Genomic DNA, 7,354 nt, shown 5'->3' with positions numbered 1-7,354 from the left:
CCACACCATCTCCTTTCAGGATTTGTCCCCAACCCCCTGCCAACCAGGCCACGGCAAAGCCCCCCAGTCCCAGCTCTGGGCATGACAGGTGGCTGTGCTAGCTCTTGCCTAAGTCTCCCAGGCTTGGTTTTCTCATTCAGACATCTGTCCTCTAACCCCATCTATCCACTCAGCACCCAACCCTGTCACCTCCAGCCCTGTCCGCACTCTCAACTCTCAGCCTTTTTTTTTTTTTTTTTTTTGAGACAGGGTCTTACTCTGTCACCCAGTCTGGAGTGTAGTGGCACAATCACAGTTCACTGCAGCATCAACCTCCCAGGCTCAGGCGATCCTCCCACCTCAGCCTCCTGAATAGCTGGGGCCACAGGTGTGCACCGCCATGCCCAGCTAAATTTTATATTATTTGAAGAGATGGGGTCTCCTTATGTTGCTCAGGCTGGTCTCAAACTCCTAGGCTCAAGCAAACCTCCCACCTTGGCCTCTCAAAGTGCTGGGATTATAGGCTTCAGCCACTGTGCCTGACCCCCAACTCTTTCACTCAGGTCCTGTCTGTCCAGTTGGCCCCTGTACTGTTACTGCCATAACAAATGGGCACAAACTTGGCCACCTAAAACAACACAATGCAAACAAACAAACAACAACAACAAAAAACACAAATGCATTATTTCCCAGATCATCCTGGTCAGAAATCCAGGATGGCTCCACCAGCCCCCACCCAAACTCTCATTGGAAGGCTCTGGGAGGAAGCTGCTTTCAAGCTCATTCACATTTTCGGCAGAATCGAGTTCCTGGGCTTGTGGGACTGAGGTCCCCGTTTTCTCAGTGACTATCTGTGGGTAACCCCCCATATAGGCACAGAGGAATAAGAGCTAAGCAGAACCCTGGCACAGTTAGGGCTTGAAGAATATCTCACTTTACAGTGTTACTACTCAGCTATTTCCTTTTATATGATCCTTTATATAATCATCTATTAGTTTATAGAAATAGGGCTTGAAGAATTCCTTTAAATAATCCTCTATATATAATCATATAATAGTTGATAGTATGAGTGCCTAAAGAATATTCCCTACATATATACCTATAATTATATCTTAGTTCATAATTGGAGGAAAGCCTAGAGTGGACACAGTACAGAGCATGAATTAAGGAACAAGAAGCTTATAATTGGAGGAATGCCTAGAGCAGACACAGTGCAGAGCATGATTTAAGGGAAAAACAGTTATACCAGGACAAGAATCCATGGCCCAGGCGGCAGCGTTCAGTATCATAAAGACACCTGCCGTATGTCAGGCTTGGGGTGAGAGCCACTCCTCCTGATAAAGGAGTTGTAGGACCTTGCTCCAGTTCTTGTGGAAGGCTGCCCTCAGACGGGCAATCCACCTTGGTGACTGTGAACTTTATCAGCTCTTGCTACTGTGCTGCTCTACTGTGCTGGGACTACAAGCACGCACCACCATGCCCAGCTAATTTTTTATTTTAGTAGAGATGGTGTTTCACCATGTTAGCCAGGATAGTCTTGATCTGCAGACCTTGCGATCCACCCACCTCAGCCTCCCAAAGTGCTGGGATTACAGGCATGAGCCACCGCACTGACGCTGTTTTTTGTTTTGTTTTGTTTTGTTTTTAAAGACGGGGTTTCACCACGTTGGTCAGGCTGGTTTTGAACTCCTGACCTCAGGTGATCCGCCTGCCTTGGCCTCCACAGTGCTTGGATTACAGGTGTGAGCCACCACGCCCGGCCTGTTTTTGTTTTTTTGAGACAGAGTCTCACTCTGTTACGCAGGCTGGAGTGCAGTGGTGCCATCTTGGCTCACTGCAGCCTCCGTCTCCGAAGTTCAAACAATTCTCTTGTCTCAGTCTCCCTAGTAGCTGGGATTACAGGCGTGTGCCACCACACCTGGCTAATTTTTGTTTCCTTTGTTTGTTTTTTGAGATGGAGTCTCGCACTGTTACTAGGCTGGAGTGTAGTGGTGCAACGTCAACTCACTGCAACCTCTGCCTCCTGGGTTCAAGTGATTCTTATGTCTCAGCTCCCAAGTAGCTGGGACTATAGGCACAAGCCACCATGCCCAGTTAATCTTTTGTATTTTTAATAGAGATGGGGTTTCACCATGTGGGGCAGGCTGGACTTGAGCTCCTGACCTTAAGTGATCCACTGGCCTCAGCCTCCCAAAGTGCTGGGATTACAGGTGTGAGCCACTGTGCCTGGCCTCCATGCTCTTTTAAACAACCAGATCTGCATGAACTCAGAGCAAGAACTTGTTCATCACCAAGGGGATGGTGCTAGGCTGCTCATGAGGGAGCTACCCCATGATCCAAATTATCTCCCATCCAACTGGGGATTACTTTTTTTTTTGAGATGGAGTTTCACTCTTGTTGCCCAGGTTGGAGTACAGTAGCACAATCTCAGCTCACTGCAACCTCTACTACTTGGGTTCAAGTGATTCTCCTACCTCAGGATCCCAGCTGCCACACCCACCTAATTTTTGTATTTTTACAATAGATAGGGTTTCACTGTGTTGGCCAAGATGATCTCAAACTCCTGTCCTCCAGTGATCTGCCTGCCTCGGCCTCCCAAAGTGCTGGAATTACAAGTGTGAGCCACTGTGCCTGGCCAGAGATTACACTTCAACAGGATATTTGGAGGGGACAAACATTCAAATTATTTCAATTGGTCATTTCAAAGTTACTTTACTTATGGTCAGGTGTGGTGGCTCACACCTGTACCCCAGCATTTTGGGAGGCCAAGGTGGGTGAATCACCGGAGGTCAGGAGTTTGAGACTAGCCTGACCAACACGGCAAAACCGCGTCTCTACTAACAAATAAAAAAAAAATTAGCCAGGCATGGCAGCAGCCACCTGTAATCGCAGCTACTGGGAAGGCTGAGGAAGAAGAATCGTTTGAACCTGGGAGGCAGAGGTTGCAGTGAGCCAAGATCATGCCACTGCACTCCAGCGTGGGTGACAGAGTGAGACTGTCTCAAAACAAACAGTTACTTTATTTGTAAAGGTTCAAACAGAGGGGACTTCTTTATCATGCTCGCTAGGAGATGTGGTTATTATCTCTCTCCTCTCTCCCCTAATTTCTCAGAGGTCAGGTAACTTAGTTTCAGCTTGCTGACATGGAACTGCAGCATGAGTGACTCCACTGGTCTCTCAGGCCTAGTGTATAAGCTCAGTCCAAACCAACGGCTTCCTATAATTTTTTTTTTTTTTTTGAGACGGAGTCTTGCTCTGTTGCCCAGGCTGGAGTCCAGTAGCGTGATCTCTGCTCGCCACAACCTCTACCTCCTGAGTTCAAGAGATTCTCCTGCCTCAGCTTCCAAAGTAGCTGGGATTACAGGCGCCTGCCACCACGCTTGACTAATTTTTGTATTTTTAGTAGAGACAGGGTTTCACCATGCTGGCCAGGCTTGAACCCGGGAGAATCGCTTGAACCTGGGAGGCACAGGGTGTAATGAGCTGAAATTGTGCCACTGCACTCCAGCCTAGACAACAAGAGTGAAATCCATCTCAAAAAAAAAAAAAAAACCATAAGGAAGAGAAATTGCATTTACAGTACTGTACTATACTTAGGGTAACCCTAAGCTTATGTCTTCTGTTGATAAGATGAATTGTGTGTCTGAAATGGTGGGCAAGTACAGTTGCAGACTATAATCCACACTTCAAGCAAGTCAGCTTTTTCTGGTATGTCATAACTTTTCTTTGCTTCCTGGGAGCACTTCCGGCATCATTAATAGTACTTCATATGGGTTCTACAGTGTTCCTCAAGGTTTACCACATTGCACTAAACACAATGAAAAATACATGATAACCTCAACAGATCACTTTACTGCAATATATGATTTAGGAAAGAGACAAACTGCTCAGTGGAAGATGAATAGCATCACACAGCATTTTGAGCAGATATCCACAGCATTTGGGCTCACTGCGACAGCAACAGAAGGTGGCTGCAAAAGCACTGCAACAGTACAGTCACTGCAGTGAACTTGATGCAGGTGTGATTTAACACTGCATCTTTATGCCTGTTTACATTTCTGTCAGCTTCTAAAGGTGCCAGGTATAGTCTGTGTGTATGTGCATAGTTTTGAGAAATATGCTTTTGATAAATAAAAAACAGGCCAGGCACAGTGCCTTGCTTGAGACGGAGCCTCACTCTCTTGCCCAGGCTGGAGTGCAATGGCGCAATCTCAGCTCACTGCAATATCTGCCTCCTAGGTTCAAGCAATTCTCCTGCCTCAGCCTCCTGAGTAGCTGGGATTATAGGCACCCACCACGATGCCCGGCTTATTATTCTATTTTTAGTAGAGACCGGGTTTCACCATGTTGGCCAGGCTGGTCTCAAACTACTGACTTCAGGTGATCCTCCCACCTTGGCCTCCCAAAGTGCTGGGATTACAGGTGTGAGCCACTGCACCCAGCCAGATAAATTAACTTTCTATAATAGATTTGTGTATGTTTTATGATAGAAATGATAAAATAGACTACTATCTACATAGATTTTATACACTCATGACATGCCGTGTTTTTTGTTTTTTGTTTTTTGTTTTTGAGATGGAGTTTTGCTCTTGTTACCCAGGCTGGAGTGCAATGGCGTGATCTCGGCTCACCGCAACCTCCACCTCCTGGGTTCAAGCAATTCTCCTGCCTCAGCCTCCCGAGTAGCTGGGACTGCAGGCGTGTGCCACCATGCCCAGCTAATTTTTTTTTTTGTATTTTTAGTAGAGACGGGGTTTCACCATGTTGACCAGAATGGTCTCAATCTCTTGACCTCATGATCCACCCGCCTCGGCCTCCCAAAGTGCTGGGATTACAGGCGTGAGCCACCGCGCCTGGCAACATGCCATTTTGATTTTTATTTTTTAATATTTCTGGGCTATGCAGTTCAACTATGAGGTTTTTTTTTTCAAATGGTTGGAAATCTCAAAAAAATGTTTCAATATTTATTTATTTATTTATTTATTTATTTATTTATTTATTTAAGACAAGGTCTCATTCTGCTGCCCAGGCAGGAGTGCAGTGGCGTGATAAGGGCTCATTGCAATCTTGACCTCCTGGGCTTGAGCAATCGTCCCACCTCAGCTTTTCGAGTAGCTGGGACCACAAGCAAACACCACCACACCTTGCTAATTGTTTCATTCATTCATTCATTCAGAGTCTCACTCTGTCACCCAGGATAGAGTGCAGTGGCATGACCTCAGCTCACTGTAACCTCCATCTCCTGAGTTCCCAAGTGATCCTCCTGCTTCAGCCTCACCAGTAGCTGGGACTACAGGTGCTCACCACCATGCTGGTCTGGAATTCCTGACCTCATGATCCACCCCAATCAGCCTCCCAAAGTGCTGGGATTACAGGTGGAGATCAGCTGATAGTAAAGCACTAAACGCAAAAGTAAAACAATAAAGTTAATAAAAGAAAATGTAGCAAAGTATTAAGGACTTCTTTTAGGGATTGTGCCACTATAAGGGCTAAGCGTGGGCCACCACGCTAGGCCTTTATTTTACTTTTTATTATTTTTGAGACAGAGTCTCGCTCTGTTGCCCAGGCTGGAGTGTAGTGGCACAATCTCAGCTCACTACAACCTCCACGTCCTGGGTGCAAGCAATTCTCCTGCCTCAACATCCTAAGTAGCTGGGATTATAGGCATGCGCCACCACATGGGACTAATTTTTCTATTTTCAGTACAAACATACAAAATCTGTTGGCCAGGCTGGTCTCAAACTCCTGACCTCAGGTGATCTGCCCACCTTGGCCTTCCAAAGTGCTGGGGTTCCAGACATGAGCCACAGCACCCAGGCTCTTGTCAATTTTAGACATTGCAACTATCTTCCCCTGGTCCATCATTTCATCTCATGATCTTGGCCCTTGGGACTCTTGATGAATAGAAACCCTTAATACTGATGTAATCAAATTAATGTTTTTGATTTATGATTCATCCTTTTGGGATCTCTAAAAGAAGTCCTTAATACTTTCCTATGTTTTCTTTTATTAACTTTATGGTTTTACCTTTTGCATTTCCTGCTTTAGTAGCAGCTGATCTTCACCTTACACTACTATGTTATAGAGGAGGAGGAGGCCTGAAAGCCTCTCAGTGCTTAAGATCTTTGAAGATGTAACTGGGCGTTAGCTCAATTAGAGAGGAAGAAAGCAATAAAGGATGGGGATGAACCACTCTCTCCTGGGCCTCACTTCCTCCAAGAAAAACCCATGGACCCACCCACAACCACTACATCTTAGACTATTTCAGCATCTTCCTCCCAGAGGCTTCGCATACCTGGGTGAGACCCCCAACATCTATTCAGTTGCCAGGTCTGGTATTCCATGAAATTATCCAGATTTTTTGACTTAAGAAAAAGTGTGAATTCATAAGACTTTGTTTTTTGGGGCATGGGGGACACGGAGTCTCACTTTGTCACCCAGGCTGGAGTGCAGTGGTGCAATCTTGGCTCACTGCAACCTCCACCTCCCAGGTTCAAGTGATTCTCCTGCCTCAGCGTCCCAAGTAGCTGGGACTAAAGACATGCACCACCACGTCTGGCTAATTTTTGTATTTTTGGTAGAGATAGGGTTTCGCCATGTTGGCCAGGCTGGTCCTGAAGTCCTGACCTCAGGTGATCCACCCACCTCAGCCTCCCAAAGTGCTGGGATTATAGGTGTGAGCCACCATGCCCAGCCAATTCATAACCTATTTATTAATTCGACAAAATTTACTGAACACCTAACACTGTTTTTTTGTTGTTGTTGTTGATGTCAGTTTGTTTTCGTTTTCTTTTTGAGACAGAGTTTCACTCTTGCTGCCCAGGCTGGAGTGCAGTGGCCGGATCTTGGCTCACTGCAACCTCCACCTCCCAGGTTCAAGTGATTCTCCTGCTGCAGCGCCCAAGTAGCTGGAATCACAGGTGCTCACCATCACACCTGGCCAATTTTTGTATTTTTGGTAGAGACTGGGTTTCGCCATGTTGGCCAGGCTGGTTTTGAACTCCTGATCTCAGGTGATCCACCCACCTCAGCCTCCCAAAGCGTGAACCACCATGCCTCACCAATTTGTAACACATTTATTAATTCAACAAATATTTACTGAACTCCTGACACTGTTTTGTTTGTTTTGTTTTTGTTTTGAGATGGAGTTTCATTCTTGTTGCCCAGGCTGGAGTACAACGGTGCAACCTTGGCTCACCATAACCTCTGCCTCCTGGGTTCAAGCAATTCTCCTGCCTCAGCCTCCCGAGTAGCTGGGATTACAAGCATGTGCCACCACACCCAGATAATTTTGTATTTTTAGTAGAGACAGGGTTTCTCCATGTTGATCAGGCTGGGCTCAAACTCATGACCTCAGGTGAATCCACCCACCTCA

This window comes from Saimiri boliviensis, chromosome 14 (assembly GCF_048565385.1).
Source record: "Saimiri boliviensis isolate mSaiBol1 chromosome 14, mSaiBol1.pri, whole genome shotgun sequence".
Classification (NCBI taxonomy): domain Eukaryota; kingdom Metazoa; phylum Chordata; class Mammalia; order Primates; family Cebidae; genus Saimiri; species Saimiri boliviensis.
Note: the sequence above shows the minus strand (reverse complement) of the source record.